This window comes from Vigna umbellata, chromosome 9 (assembly GCF_029865625.1).
Source record: "Vigna umbellata cultivar VRB3 chromosome 9, Vumbellata_1.0, whole genome shotgun sequence".
In the NCBI taxonomy this organism is placed as follows: Eukaryota; Viridiplantae; Streptophyta; class Magnoliopsida; order Fabales; family Fabaceae; genus Vigna; species Vigna umbellata.
This window is the reverse complement of record NC_142173.1, coordinates 36,040,513-36,056,142: the sequence shown is the minus strand read 5'-3', so window position 1 is coordinate 36,056,142 and position 15,630 is coordinate 36,040,513. Positions and strand designations below refer to the sequence as shown.

At 38.0% G+C, this 15,630-nt stretch overlaps 1 pseudogene; it reads left to right on the top strand.

Moving 5' to 3' along the window:
- Positions 1–13,734: 13,734 nt before the first annotated feature.
- Positions 13,735–14,701, top strand: LOC148193395 (receptor like protein 21-like; annotated as a pseudogene).
- The last annotated feature ends 929 nt before the right edge of the window (positions 14,702–15,630 follow it).

Here is a 15,630-nt window from a genome sequence, read left to right as displayed (position 1 = left end):
TTCCACCCCTTTGAAGGAGGATCTTGGATGCTGAGGCTTCCTCTTCACCTTTTTAGGGTTTATTCTTTCATTCTTTCATTGTAATTCATCTAGGTTCACCATGAATATGGTGAACTAAACTCTGTATGTTTGTTGGGGAATCAATGTAATCTTGTGAAACTCTCATATATGGAATCTGTTTTTACATCTTTTAATTAAGACTTATGCTTTCTTTTCATCATTAGTTAGGGTTTTTCCTCTTTGCTTAATGCTTGCATTGTTTAACTCATTCGATGCATGATTATTGGTTTTGTCGATACGGGCACGTACGGGGAAGTCTAGATCCGGGGAATTTCTCCCAATTTTATATTGGTTGTCATTAAGCTCCTGCACTTATGAACTGATCATTAGGAATGCTAGGAATTGTATGAACTCGTGATTAGGGAGAAGCCTTCTGGAAAGGTACATTAGAGAGTGGCATTAACAATGATGATTTGACTGTTGAATTCCTAAAAATATATGAGAGTGGATAAGATGAAATTGACCCCCCAACAACATATTCATATCTATATTTCATTGAAAGTGTTTATCTTTTGCTTTTTGCCATTGATCAAAATTCATGCATACATGTTTATTTTCTGTCTTGCATCTTAAACCCCAATTATTTCGTTTGTAAGTCTTAGTTAATCAAGAAACCACATAACTAAACTAGGCCGTGAGTCCTTTGGGAAGAATGATACTTGGTCTAACCAAGTTTATTACTTGAAAGATTCGGTCATACTTGCCGATTGAAAACAAGTTTGTGACATCATAATTTGGTGTTCATAAATTTGTCCATCAAGTTTTTGGCGCCGTTGCCGGGGACTCTGGTTTAACTGGTTAATTTGTGTGATTATTGATTATCTTTGACTTATTTTTTTTTATTTTTAATTTAAATTTCGAATTTTTATTTTATTTTATTTTATTTTATGTTTTTATTTTTCAGTTTGTATTTTATTGGATTTTATTTTATTTTATTTTTCTGTTTTCTGTTTTTCTGTTTTCTGTTTTTATTTTCTAAATCTTATATCTTCTCTTATATCTTTTTGTGCTAACCAAATCTTTTCTAGGGTTTTGTGTTCTTGTGTATGCAGGAGGCAATTCGAACTAGGAGCAAGAAAACAACAGAACCTCTACTTGAAGGATTAGAAGACAGTAGACGGAGGAGAAGAATCAGAACATCTAGAGAACTTTTTCCTCCTCCGGAAACTCTGGTGCAACCATCACCACAAGGTTCTGACAATAGCATAGAAAATATGGAGAACAATAATATCAGAAGAACTCTTGCTGATTACACCAATATAGCTGGACCTCAGCACTTTAACAGCATAGCTAGACCTAGAGTCAATGCAGCTAACATGGAGGTCAAACCAGCACTGATCCAACTGGTGAAGAGTAATCAATTTAATGGGTTATCTCATGAAAGCCCATATGAGCACCTTACTACATTTAATGAAATTTGCAACACAGTGAAAATTAAGGGGGTGCCAGACGAAGCGATCAAACTTAGTTTGTTTCCTTTCTCATTGGGAGGCAATGCTAAGCTTTGGTTGAATTCTTTTCCAGAAGGAAGTTTCACAGAGTGGGAAGCAGTGGTAACAAAGTTTTTGAACAAGTACTTTCCACAATCAAAGGTGACAAAAGGCAAGCAAGAGATATCTTCATTTAAGCAGGGCATGGAAGAATCACTAGGGCATGCATGGGATAGATACAAAAGTCTGCTAAGAAAAACACCCATGCATGGCTTCAAAGAAGAAGAAGTAGTCCTAACTTTCCTTGAAGGTCTTGGTTCACAAACTAAGATGATGCTTCATGCCTCAGTAGGAGGAAACATTAAATGGAAAACTCCAGAGGAAGCAACTGAAATTATTGAAAATATGGCTACTAGTGACAACGAACTCAACATTGAAAAAGGAGATTTTAGTCAGAAGGAGTTGTTACAATCAAATGAGGCTTTGCTTATTCAAAATAGAATTATCTCTCAACAGCTTGAAGAAGTAACTATGAAACTTTCTCAAATCCCATAGGAAATACAACAGGTCTCAATGGTTCAAGTGCAACAACAAAAATGGCAGATGCAATTTACTCCAGTTGAGAAAACAACAAAGCTTGAAGAGACTTTCCAAAGATTCTTGAAGACGAATGCGTCTTATTGTCATAATGTGGATGTTGCATTTAAAAATATGGAGGTTTATGTTGAGAGAATAGTTAACGAGATGAAACATGATAATCTCGGAAAGGAGTGTAAAACTGTTGTGACGAGAAGTGGTAGAGTGTTAGAGGAGAGACAAAAAGAAAGAGAGGAGAAAGAAAATGAGAGTGAGAGTGAAAAAGAAACATGTGAGTGGAAAGAAAGAGTTGAGAGAGATAAAAAGAAAAAAGAAGAAGAGGAGAGGAGAGAAAAAAAAGAGAGAGAAGAGAGAGAGGACATTATATTTGTGTTGGCAAACTTCAGTTCTTGGCAGACTTTGTGGTGATGAAGATGGAGACTGAGAAGATACCTATCATACTAGGAAGACCGTTTATGAAAACGGCCAGGGCTATCATAGATGTAAATGAAGGTATAGTGGTGCTCCAGGACAGAGAGGAGAGAGTGGTGGTAGATGTCTTCAAAGATGAGACGCAAGCAAAGGAGGAAGAAGCTAGTTATAAAGCTGCATTTCGAGATGCACCCATGACTAGCCGTAAAGATGAAAATCTTGAGGTTTCAGGTAACCATTGTTTGTTGTTTCAGGTACCCAAGGAAGAAGAGATTGGAAGAGGAGAAGAAATTCCTAGAGACTGGAAGAAAAGAAGACTCCAACTTGGCACACCTGTAAGAATCAAGAACAAGTTGTGGGTTGTGAAGGGCTTTAAAGAGAAGGAGATGATAGAGATAGAGTCTCCATATTCTAGAAGAACCAAAACAGTTCAAAGGAAACAGCTGAGGAGTTGGTGGAATGACAACATCAACTATAAAGAAGATGAAACTTGAACTTTATTGGGTCAAGCTAATGACATTAAAAGAGCGCTTGCTGGGAGGCAACCCAGTGAACTTTTGATTTGGTTTTGTAATTTTTAATTTGTGAACCTTATTTTTGTATTTAGTTGGTTGGATATAGCATCTACTGAAGGATGTTAGGTGATTAAGTATCTACTGAAGGATACAATGGCTGTAACACCTACTGATGGGTGTTGGTAAGAAAATTTTGCACCTACTGAAGGGTGTTGGTGGATTTTGGGTCAGGCTCGTGACGTTAAACAAGCGCTACCTGGGAGGCAACCCAGTTGATTGAATATTTTTTGTTGATTTGTTTTAGTTAGGGTTTGCATAAGCATTTTGAACATGAAGCAGAACCATTCCAGATGAGGGACATGTACATGTCTCTTATAGGTGCTCAGTTGCAGTCCATTCACAGAGGGCAGGTGGCCACTGCTGAGATGATTGTGGGGATGTATGATACACCTCCAGCCCACAGGTGGACTATGGATGAAGATGAAGAGGAAGAGGAAGATACAGAGTGTCAATACCAAATTTCGTCCGGATTGGTTTTGGCTTCATCGTATTCTATTGTCTTATATTCTATTATTTACTCGTTTTCATTTACATTGTCATTTTCATTCCTTTTCTTTTATTTTATTCTTATTTTCTTTTTAGTATTCCATTTTTATTTTATTTTACTTTTCCTTTCATAATTTCCATTTTTTAACTTTGTTTTACTTTTATTTTTAGTTTTAGTTTTGTTCTAATATAATTAATATGGTTAATTTGAATTAACATAGTTTTAAAAAAAATGAAAAGGAAAAGGCTTGGAACGTACCATTTTGTCTTTAGTGAAAAATAATAATAAAAAATAAATAAATGTTTTATCGCGTGTATGTGTGTTAAAGGGGGGAGGGGACAGAAAACGGTTTGATGCAGGTAAGGACTACAGAGCGGGGGGAGGCAGCACCACGCACACTGACAGACGCCCCTGTTTGCTCCCCTCGTCCGTAACCACTCCCAACCACATTTCCCTTTCACTCCCAATTCCTCACCTCCAACAGATCCACCATTGACCTCAGACCCTTTTCTCTATTTTCCTCCATCACACGCACTCTGACACTCACACTCCCGTTTTGGCTCTCCACTCCTCTGCTCCTCTGACCTGTAACCACCCCGACCACTTTTCCTTTTTTCACTCCCAAATCCATTCCCCCAACCTTCATCATCATTCACTCATTTTCGGAGCCTCGGCCCACTCCAACCCTTGTCTTACTCTCAAGCCACCATGCTTGGATTCTCAACTAGGCCTTGACTCCCCTCACCCAAAGACCAACCATAAATTCCGAGGGAACCATTCATCATTGGTAACAAAGAAGAAAGGGAGCAATCGAAGGAATAGGAGGGAGAAGGTTTTAATCAGAAGAGGAAGGTTACTAGAAATTACAAAGAGAAGAAAACTTGAATGCAAAAGGTAAGTTCCTCTTCTTAAAGCTTCACTGCTAATGGTAGACGTTTTGTCGTATGTGTATGTTGGGTGATATGTGCTCCTATTTATTTCCATCTGATGATGATGATTTGGTCTCACATCTGTTTATGCTTCGTGATGTCTGCTTTTGTTTGTTTCCCTTTAAGTTGATTTGGCCTCGTATACTGCTTGTCACCCATCCTAATAACAAAAACATGCCTCACCACCAACCTGCAAACTGATATCCCCTCACCCAATCTGCAACCGTCATCCATTCCCTGTTGCTACAGCTGCCTTTCATCTACAAGAGGCAAAGAAAACCATCCAAAGCCATAACCACGTGAAGAAAACCAAAAAAAATTCAGTTTCTGAAGCCATATCGTCATTGGGATAGTATCTGGAATGGTATTTGTTTCGTTGCATTTGGCTGTGTTCTGTAACTTCGTATGGATGCCCTCCCTTGCCACTCATTCATCCCCAACTCCAACACCATGAACATGGTTTTTGCTGTATCCCATCACCTGAAAAGTAGAGAATCAATTATCACATTCCTACTCATACGCACACAAACACATTCCAATGCATATCCTGTACAATGAAGCTATAAAAATCCATTTTCGGTCTCTCCTTTTCGAAGACATGGAGCAGCGAGCTCTCTGATTTTCCATAGTCTTCAATGTTTTTGTTCATCAACCAATTCCATACAAAATCAGATTTGAACCAGTGAATAGCAGCCAATAAGAAAACCAGGACGGAGAGGGAGGAAAGTGACACTGGTGGCGCCGGTGAAGAAGCGCGCTCCAGCTAGAGGCGACGGTGGCCGGCTCTGGCAGAGGCGGCGGCAGGAGGTGCCCAAGGTGGAAAAGCCTCAACCCTAGGCTAGTGCGAGAGAGAGAGGGGGAGAGAACGCCGTGGCCGGCCGTGGTTCCGGTGGTGCTTGGGGTCGCCGCCGACGCCGAGACGGGTGGAAGGTGGTGGCGCGGTGGCTGGTTGGAAGAAGTAGTGGCGTAGGTGGCGGGGCATGCATCCCAGCCCTAGCTTTTCCTGGTCAGAGAGAAAGAGACCTGGGTCTCGATGGAGGAAGGCAGCATTGAGTGTAGAGTGAGAGAACCCCTAGGGGATTCTAGGTCAGAAAGGCCACCCTGGGCCGGTGCTAGGCCAAGCCCAAAGGTGAACGCTCGTTTTTCAATCCTTTACGAACGCTCGTTACTCCCTCTTTTCTCACGTTCGTTTTTCAACTCTTTCCGAACGCTCGTTATTCCCCCTTTTCGAACGCTCGTCTTTTAGAATTTCCGAACGCTCGTTTTTTCAACTCTTTACGAACGCTCGTTACTCCCTCTTTTCTCACGTTCGTTTTTCAACCTTTTCGAACGCTCGTTACTCCCTCTTTTCGAACGCTCGTTTTTCAACCCATTCCGAACGCTCGTCATTCGGCCCCCTTTCCCAGCGTCCGTTTGCAAACTCCCCAACGAACGCTCGTCCACAAGGAGCGCTCGTCATTCAGCCCCTTTCCCAGCGTCCGTTCGTCAATTCCCCAACGAACGCCCGTCCCAATGAGCGCTCGTCATTCAGCCCCTTTCCGAGCGTCCGTTCGTCAGTTCCCCAACGAACGCTCGTCCCCAACGAGCGCTCGTCACTCAACCTCCTGTCCCAATGAACGCTCGTCATCTACCCTCCTGTACTCAACGTACGTTCGTCATATCACCCACGAACGCTCGTCATCCAGGCTACTTTTCTCAACGTACGTTCGTCAATTCCCCCCAACGCTCGTTCCTCCTCATTCTCAACGAACGTTCGTTAATCCACCAAACGAACGCTCGATCTTTCTCCTCATTCTCAACGAGCGTCCGTTAATCCCCCCAACGCTCGTTCGTCCTCCTCATTCTCAACGAACGTTCGTTAATCCCCGAAACGAACGCTCGTTATTTCACTTCATTCCCAACGTCCGTTCATAATTCCCCCAACGCTCGTTATTTCTCCTCATTCTCAACGCCCGTTTATGATCCCCCAACGCTCGTTATTCCTCCTCATTTTCAACGAACGTTCGTTAATCCCCGAAACGAACGCTCGTTATTTCTCCTCTTTCTCAACGTCCGTTTATGATCCACCCAACGCTCGTTATTTTTATTTGTTTGTTTTTCTTATTTTATTTTATTCTATTTCATTTATTCTTGTCTATCTTATTTCATTTGTCCTATTTATTTCTTTTATTTTTATTTTTATTTTTATTTATTATTTTATTTTGTTCTATCTACTTATTCTAGATATTTACTTATCCTAAAATATATATTTAATAATGCAATATTTACAATTTAAATAAAGGAATTTATGAAAATACGTTTTAAGGGTTTAGGCACATGTGTGATCGCACGCATCGTCCTTGTGCTGAAAATCTTTTCTCTTTCTTAATTAAAATTACAAAAAAAATACGTTTTAAAGGTTTAGGCACATGTGTGATCGCACGCATCGTCCTTGTGCTAAAAACCTTTTCCCTTTCTTAATTAAAATTACAAAAAATATGTTTTAAAGGTTTTGGCGCATGTGTGATCGCACGCATCGTCCTTGTGCTGAAAACCTTTTATCTTTCTTAATTAAAATTACAAAAAAATATGTTTTAAAGGTTTTGGCACATGTGTGATCGCACGCATCGTCCTTGTGCTGAAAACCTTTTATCTTTCTTAATTAAAATTACAAAAAATATGTTTTAAAGGTTTTGGCACATGTGTGATCGCACGCATCGTCCTTGTGCTGAAAACCTTTTATCTTTCTTAATTAAAATTACAAAAAATATGTTTTAAAGGTTTAGGCACATGTGTGATCGCACGCATCGTCCTTGTGCTAAAAACCTTTTCTTTTCCTTAAGTAAAATTAACCAAAAAAAATATGTTTTAAAGGTTTATGCACATGTGTGATCGCACGCATCGTCCTTGTGCTAACAACCTTTTCTCTTTCTTAAACAAAATAAAAAAAAAGGGGTCTAAAATCTTCAAAAAACCCGAAAACATCAACAATTTTAAACAACAAATAGTCTTGCTACCCAGAACTACGTGATCCTTGATTCTCCATCAAAAGTGGAGATACGTAGGAGCAAGGCTAGCCCTTGTCAGGTTCACTTTCCCAAAAATCCAAACTTATCCATAATCATTTTCCAAACAAAATTTTCTAAACAATTTTCAAAGAAATTTTCAAGCAGTTTTCTAAAAGAACTACGTAACCCTGATTTCTCATTTTGAATGAGAATACGTAGGAGCAAGGTCAATCCTTGTCGGGCCCAAAAACTAAAAAATATGTTTTGTTTATTTTAGAATTTTATTTTAGGGGATAGTTAAACATTTTGAAAATCACATCATATTCGTGCATTTAGTTAAAGGTACTGCCTTAGGGCAGGCGTTGTGGGGTGCTAACACCTTCCCCACGCGTAACCGACTCCCGAACCCAATCTTTGGTTTTCGTGGACCGTGCTTTATCGTTTTATGGTTTTTCCGTAGTTTTCCAGAATAAACTATGGTGGCGACTCCAAAATCTCTTTTCAAAACCCGCATTTCTTTTTGGATCGTCGTCCCGTCGCGATTCCGGTTGCGACAGATGAGGGACATGTACATGTCTCTTATAGGTGCTCAGTTGCAGTCCATTCACAGAGGGCAGGTGGCCACTGCTGAGATGATTGTGGGGATGTATGATACACCTCCAGCCCACAGGTGGACTATGGATGAATTCCCTAATGTGGTAGCTTGGCCAGAGGAGCCAGTGCATGGAGGAGGAGCTGGAGCAGCTGAAGCTTCAGCTAGAGAGATGGAAGAAGATGAAGCTGATGATGATGATGCATTTGAAGATGATGAAGATGAAGAGGAAGAGGAAGATACAGAGGACAACTCAGACTGATGAGGAGCTGAGATAGCATTTACTGATAAATGCTATCATATGATTATGCTTTTGTGGTTTAAGTTTTCTGAACTTATTTGTTTTTGTTTTTAGATTAGGGTTTGATGTACTCTATTTGAAACCTGGTTTCTTGTGATGGTTTGCTATTAACTGTGATTGTGTGATAAGTAATACTGAATGATGCTTTATGATTAATTGATGTTGAGATGATGTGCACATTAAAATGCTTATACATGTGATTCACAAGCTTTGTGAACAAATGCATGATATCATGATTGTGATTGTGAAATTAAGCAGGATGTGTATGTCAAATGTGAATGAGCTTATATGTGAGATTTTGAGCTCCAGAGTTGTTATTGTTGAATGCTATTACTTTGAAAGCATGAATGATTTTGCCCAGGTTTTCTATGATTGAATCAATTGCTTGTTTTGCATCATATGATCAAGGCCGTTTGTTGGAAACCTTTTTATTGGCCAAATTTGTAAAAGTTAGCCCACTAAAAGAGAACACTTTGTGTTCAATCCTTTTGAACCCTTAGCCTTGAATATACACTGAAACCTTTGATTGAAAAATCTTTACCTTGAGTTAAGTAGAAAATCTTGTGTGGTATTGTTAAATGTTCAAGTTTGGGGTTGTTGGGAAAACATGAAAAGCATTGAGCTAAGAGCTAAAAAGTAAGAATATGCATAGAAAAAGAAAAGAAAAGAAAAGAAGCAAAGCTCAATGCAAAGGCAAAAGAAAGTTGGGAAAGAATAAGATGATTGTGTTGTATGATTCTCTTAACTCAAGGATTTTGTGATCCAGAAAAACCAATTTTCTTGTTAGCCCAGCCACATTATAAGCCATAGAAAAGTCCTTGTGATGATGCATGCTTGTAAATGTTTTTTATTGTGGTAAAATGAAAGGCAAATTTGATTCATGTGACATTGTGATAGTAGAGTGAATGAGTGATCATCTCTTATACACTTGAGTGTGAGTGAAACACTTGACTTAGTGAGGAAATATTACATGAACACATGAACATCCATGCTTAATTGATTGATCATTCATGAGAATAGCATTTGTTGGAATTTAAATGACTTTGTGAACACTAAAACATGTGCACATCTTGATTAAACTCTTGGTCATAAGTTTGAGTGAAGTTGCTACTTATCTTGAAAAAGAGGATTTTTGAATGAGTGAACCATCATATGAATTGGTTGAAGATTGAGTTACATCTTATTTGCTTGAGGACAAGCAAAGTTTTAAGTTTGGGGTTGTGATAACAGTTGAAAAACTGTTATTTTTATGATTAAAATTGACACTAAAAGCAACCTTTACACTTAGAAACTAGCTTGAAATCATGCTTTTCTTTATATTTTTGGAAATAAGAGAGCTGGACAGGTTTATGCTTGATTTCAGTGTTTTTGTGCAGGTTTTAAGGTGAATTTGGTGAAAGAAGTGAAGAAGGAGAGAGTTGAAATCAGAAAAGACAACAAAAAGTGCAAAAAAGAGAAGCCGAAGTCACCGCTCAGCGGCAGTTTACCGCTGAGCGGCACTCTGGAAGTCACGTGAGGTCCGTTGAGGGGCAAAATGGCCGCTGAGGGGAGAAAACAAGTCACGCACTCACCGCTGAGCGGTATTTTACCGCTGAGCGGCACTTTAATGGGCTTGGACTTGACTTTTTATAATTTACGAATGATATATAAGCTTTAGGGTTTCCTAGGGTTAGGCATCTTTGGCAGAAACGAGGCAAACACTCTCTCTTCCACCCCTTTGAAGGAGGATCTTGGATGCTGAGGCTTCCTCTTCACCTTTTTAGGGTTTATTCTTTCATTCTTTCATTGTAATTCATCTAGGTTCACCATGAATATGGTGAACTAAACTCTGTATGTTTGTTGGGGAATCAATGTAATCTTGTGAAACTCTCATATATGGAATCTGTTTTTACATCTTTTAATTAAGACTTATGCTTTCTTTTCATCATTAGTTAGGGTTTTTCCTCTTTGCTTAATGCTTGCATTGTTTAACTCATTCGATGCATGATTATTGGTTTTGTCGATACGGGCACGTACGGGGAAGTCTAGATCCGGGGAATTTCTCCCAATTTTATATTGGTTGTCATTAAGCTCTTGCACTTATGAACTGATCATTAGGAATGCTAGGAATTGTATGAACTCGTGATTAGGGAGAAGCCTTCTGGAAAGGTACATTAGAGAGTGGCATTAACAATGATGATTTGACTGTTGAATTCCTAAAAATATATGAGAGTGGATAAGATGAAATTGACCCCCCAACAACATATTCATATCTATATTTCATTGAAAGTGCTTATCTTTTGCTTTTTGCCATTGATCAAAATTCATGCATACATGTTTATTTTCTGTCTTGCATCTTAAACCCCAATTATTTCGTTTGTAAGTCTTAGTTAATCAAGAAACCACATAACTAAACTAGGCCGTGAGTCCTTTGGGAAGAACGATACTTGGTCTAACCAAGTTTATTACTTGAACGATTCGGTCATACTTGCCGATTGAAAACAAGTTTGTGACATCATAATTTGGTGTTCATAAATTTGTCCATCAGCAACTCCAACAAATATTGTCTATTATACAGGGTAATGAATCATCTCAATCAGCTAGTCCTAAGGCCAACAATGCTAATGTTTCTTCAGGTTTGTCACTACCCAAACTTATAATTGATAGTGGGGCTACCGATCACATTATTTCTTCACCAACCTTGCTTGTTAACAGTAAAGAAAACACTTCTTTACCACCAATTGTTATGCCAAATGGTGATTGGGCCCCAATTATCTCTACTGGCACTCTACCTTTGAGCCCAATTGTTTATTTAAAAAATGTGCTTGGGGTGCCATCTTGCAAAGTAGATTTGATGTCGGTAAGTCAAGTCACACGAGATTTAAACTGTTCAATAACTTTTTTTCCTTTTGGGTGTATTTTGCAGGATTTGATGACGATGATGACAATTGGTTTGGGTAAACAACGAGGCGGACTCTGTTACTTGGTTGCAATGACATCAAATAAGTCACAAACTCCCATTCAACCCATAGCAGCCCATGCCACCAAGTCATCTTCTCCTTCAAACACTTCTACTACCTTATGGCATCGATGACTAAGACATCTATCTCCATCTAGATTAGACTTCATGGCTAAAACTATGTTAAATCTCTCCTTAGAGTCAAATAAAACTTGTGATGTTTGTACTCTTATAAAACATACATGACTTTCTTTTCCAACTAGTTCAATTTATTCCATTAAACCTTTTCAATTAATTCATTTTGATATTTGGGGACCGTATAAAATTCCTTCTCTTTCTAGTGCTAGGTATTTTTTGACCATTGTGGATGATTTTTCTCGCTTTACTTGGGTTTTTTTCGTTCACCATAAAAGTGAAACCCAACATCTTCTTACCAATTTTTTTCTTTTGTCAAAACTCAATTTAATACCAATATAGCCAATATTCGGGTTGACAATGGAAAGACATTTTTTTCTCTGTGAGATTTTTTTAAACAAGGTACCACTTACCAACATTCTTGCACTTACACACCACAAGAAAACGGGGTTGTCGAGCGCAAACATAGACATATCCTTGAGTCAGCACGAGCTATTCTTACCAATTTTTTTTCTTTTGTCAAAACTCAATTTAATACCAATATAGCCAATATTCGGGTTGACAATGGAAAGAAATTTTTTCTCTGCAAGATTTTTTTAAACAACAAGGTACCACTTACCAACATTCTTGCACTTACACACCACAACAAAACGGGGTTGTCGAGTGTAAACATAGACATATCCTTGAGTCAGCACGAGCTCTTTGTTTTCAAGCTCATCTTCCTTTATAGTTGTGGGCAGAATGTGTTTCTACTGCTGTCCATATAACTAACCGGTTGCCCACACCTCTTCTTTTACGCAAGACACCTTTTGAGCGCCTATATAGTAAAATCTCTTCTTATTCACACATTAGAGTTTTTGGATGTCTTACTTATGATAATAATTTTCATGTTTCTCATAAGTTTGCTCCTCGTGCCCAAAGATGTGTTTTTCTTGGTTATCCTCTTGGTAAAAAAGCTTACAAGTTATATGATCTTGAAACTCACCAAGTGTTGGTTTTATTCATAACTTTGTACAAAAGGCAAGTCCTGTACAACTTTGTTGATCTATGTTGATGATATACTCATAACTGGTAATGACCCTATTGCAATATCCAATCTTAAACAATTCCTACACAATCATTTTCGGATAAAAGATTTGGGTGATCTTAAATTTTTTCTAAGTATTGAGGTCTCTCGTTCTAAGAAAGGTATTTTCATATCACAAAGGAAATATGCTTTGGAAATTTTTAAAGATCGTGGGTATCTTGGAGCTAAGCCCATGGATTTTCCTATGGAACAAAATATAAAGCTTTATGATGAATGGGAATTATTAAAGGACCCGTCAATATATAAGCGATTTGTTGGTCGCTTAATTTATTTAACAATTACCCATCCAGATATCACCTATGCGGTACACATATTGAGAAGGTTCATGCACGCTCTATGCAAGCCTCATATGAAAGCTACAATACTGTACTACGATATTTAAAAAATAACCTAGGTCAAGGTTTGTTTTTCCCTTCACAAAATGAATTATCTTTGCGTGCTTTCTGTGATTCAGATTGGGGAGGTTGCCCAGTTTCCCGAAAATCAACTACAGGTTATTGTGTTTTTTGGGATCTTCCCTTATCTCTTGGCGAACAAAGAGGCAGAAGATGGTGTCTCTATCCTCAATAGAAGCTGAATATAGAGCATTGACTAGTACTTGTTGTGAGTTGACTTAGTTATAATCATTGTTGAAAGATTTACGGATATTGCATCCTAAACCGGCATTGTTGTATTGTGACAATAAAGCAGCCTTACGGATATTGCAACTAACCCAGTTTTCCATGAAAGAACTAGACACATATAGATGGATTGCCACTTCATTCATGATAAGATTGAGGATGGCTCAGTCGCAACTAAGTATGTACCTTCAGCTGAACAACTTGCCGATGTGTTCACCAAACCACTGGGAAAAGAAGTGTTTTCTATCATGAAGCGCAAGTTGGGAGTTCTTGATATTCACTGTCCAACTTGAGGGGGAGTGTTAGAAAATAAATCATATCCAGAGATTATTGAGAGAATATATTGTTATTATTATCCATATTAAATAGTTGATTGACATGAATAATGTTGCATTATTATAGGATCAAATTAGAGTAATTATAGGAATAAAATAGCAGAATTATAGATACTCTCTCTTGTATATATCTTTGATTTTTCATTCAAAAATAATAAGACAAATTTTCTCCTTTTTTTCTTCCTTTTACATAATTGGTTCCTTCTTATTTAAACGCCCAAATCCTTTGTTGCAAAATATGAAGATGAAAATGAAGAGCGTTAGTGTGACTTTATTGATTTTTGTTTTGATGGAAGTGATATGGTGCGAAGGGTGTTGAAAGGAAGAGAGAGAAGCTCTTTGGAGTTTAAATCCCCGTCTTCGCTTCCCTTCATCTCGGCAAAGGAAAGGAACAAATTGTTGTGAATGGGAAGGAGTGGAGTGCAACTCCTCCCCAGGGAGAGTGACCAAACTTGATCTTCATGGCCTAGGGAGTCTAAGAATAAGTTACGCTGATCTTGTTGTCTTCAAAGATTTGAAGAGTCTCAACTTGAGCTATAGTGATTGAACATTAGATTGTGCGGACAGTGAAGGTTATTATCCTACACATTCTATTTCTTGATCACTGTGTGAAACATGAATAATTATTTCCATTTAATTTTAATACTTTGCAAGGTCAGAAAATCTGGAAGTCCTTGACTTGACTAATTGTGGCATGTACGCTTTCTCCGACATTCTAGTTTGTTTGAATGGCCTTCCAGCTCTCAAGGCTCTATATCAATCATCCAACGGGTTCGATAAAACATAAAATGGGTTCAATGCAACATTCAACGGTAAGGATATGTATTCTTATGATGATGTGATAAGCATCTCTATAATTACTATGATCACTAACACATGTGTATGCCTTAAGTTTTTGAAACTCTCTCATCGAAGTTGCTTAGATTAGAAATCCTTGACGTAAGTGAGAACTATTTGACTAATGAGATGTTGCCATCTCTCGGGGGATTCACATCTTTGAAGGAACTCTATTTGTCTGACAATGAATTGGACTCGGATATGAATATTCAAGGTGGAGTAATTTTCCTATTTCATTTGTAGGGATAATAGCTTTAGGATAAAAATAAACGTATGTAGTGTCACTTTACCTTGCAGGTTTATGCTCTATGTTAAAGAATCTTGAGGTCTTTGACTTGTCTGGAAACAACTTGAGTGACAGTGATTGCATATGCTATTAGTGGACTTTCATTTCTAAAGTCTTTAAATTTAGGATACACTCAATTGACTCCAAGATCAATTCTTAGTATGTCACATTTTAAGACCTCAACAAGTATACCGAATCGTATCAAGTAATAATAAATGGTAAGACCAAGTATCGTTTCCCAAGAGACTCACAACACTAAACAATCATGTAATTACTTAACTATTTAAGACTTTTAAGAATAATTTAGGGTTTTGAATGCAAAAACAAGAAAGTAAATATCCATGTGGCTACCTTTTAAAAAGTAAATCATCTCCAATGGAAGCATCACACTTGGCACACACTTTCCACTTGATTTAGATGTCTAACTTTCAAGGAAAATCCTATGCTACTTAGGCCTTAATATAAGCTTTAAACAAACCTACACTACATGGCCTAAATTCCTACACTACTCTTCAATCCATGCTTCATGATGGCTCCAAAGGATTTGCCCTCATTGAAAGTGCTTGACCATGGCTAAGTGGTTTTCCGTCATTCCGTCCCTCTTGAAAAGGATTTGCCTTCAAATTTTCAACATGAAACAAGGCAAACTTCCTTATCTTCTTTGGAGTTTTGTATGCTTTTCCACCAAGGTCAAATACCCATTTTATAACACAAGTTAGAACAAATGTTATAATAGTAATTAAATGAAGAATATAAATCCCAACAATGATACACCTTAAATCAAATGAGTGATCAATGTCTTAAAGAATAAGAGCATCTTTAAAATTTTTATTTGTTGTTGGATGTATATTTTTGAAAGATTATCCATTCCAATTAATTTTTTTAAAATATGCCACCTCCCTTCTTCCCTTCTCTTTATATATTCCGGATAGGGTTGATTCCTCACCCCTAGTCCGAGTCTCCGCGACTGCATTAATTCCTGCCTTGGACCCCACCGTACTCAATGTTCCTTCCTTCCTTGTC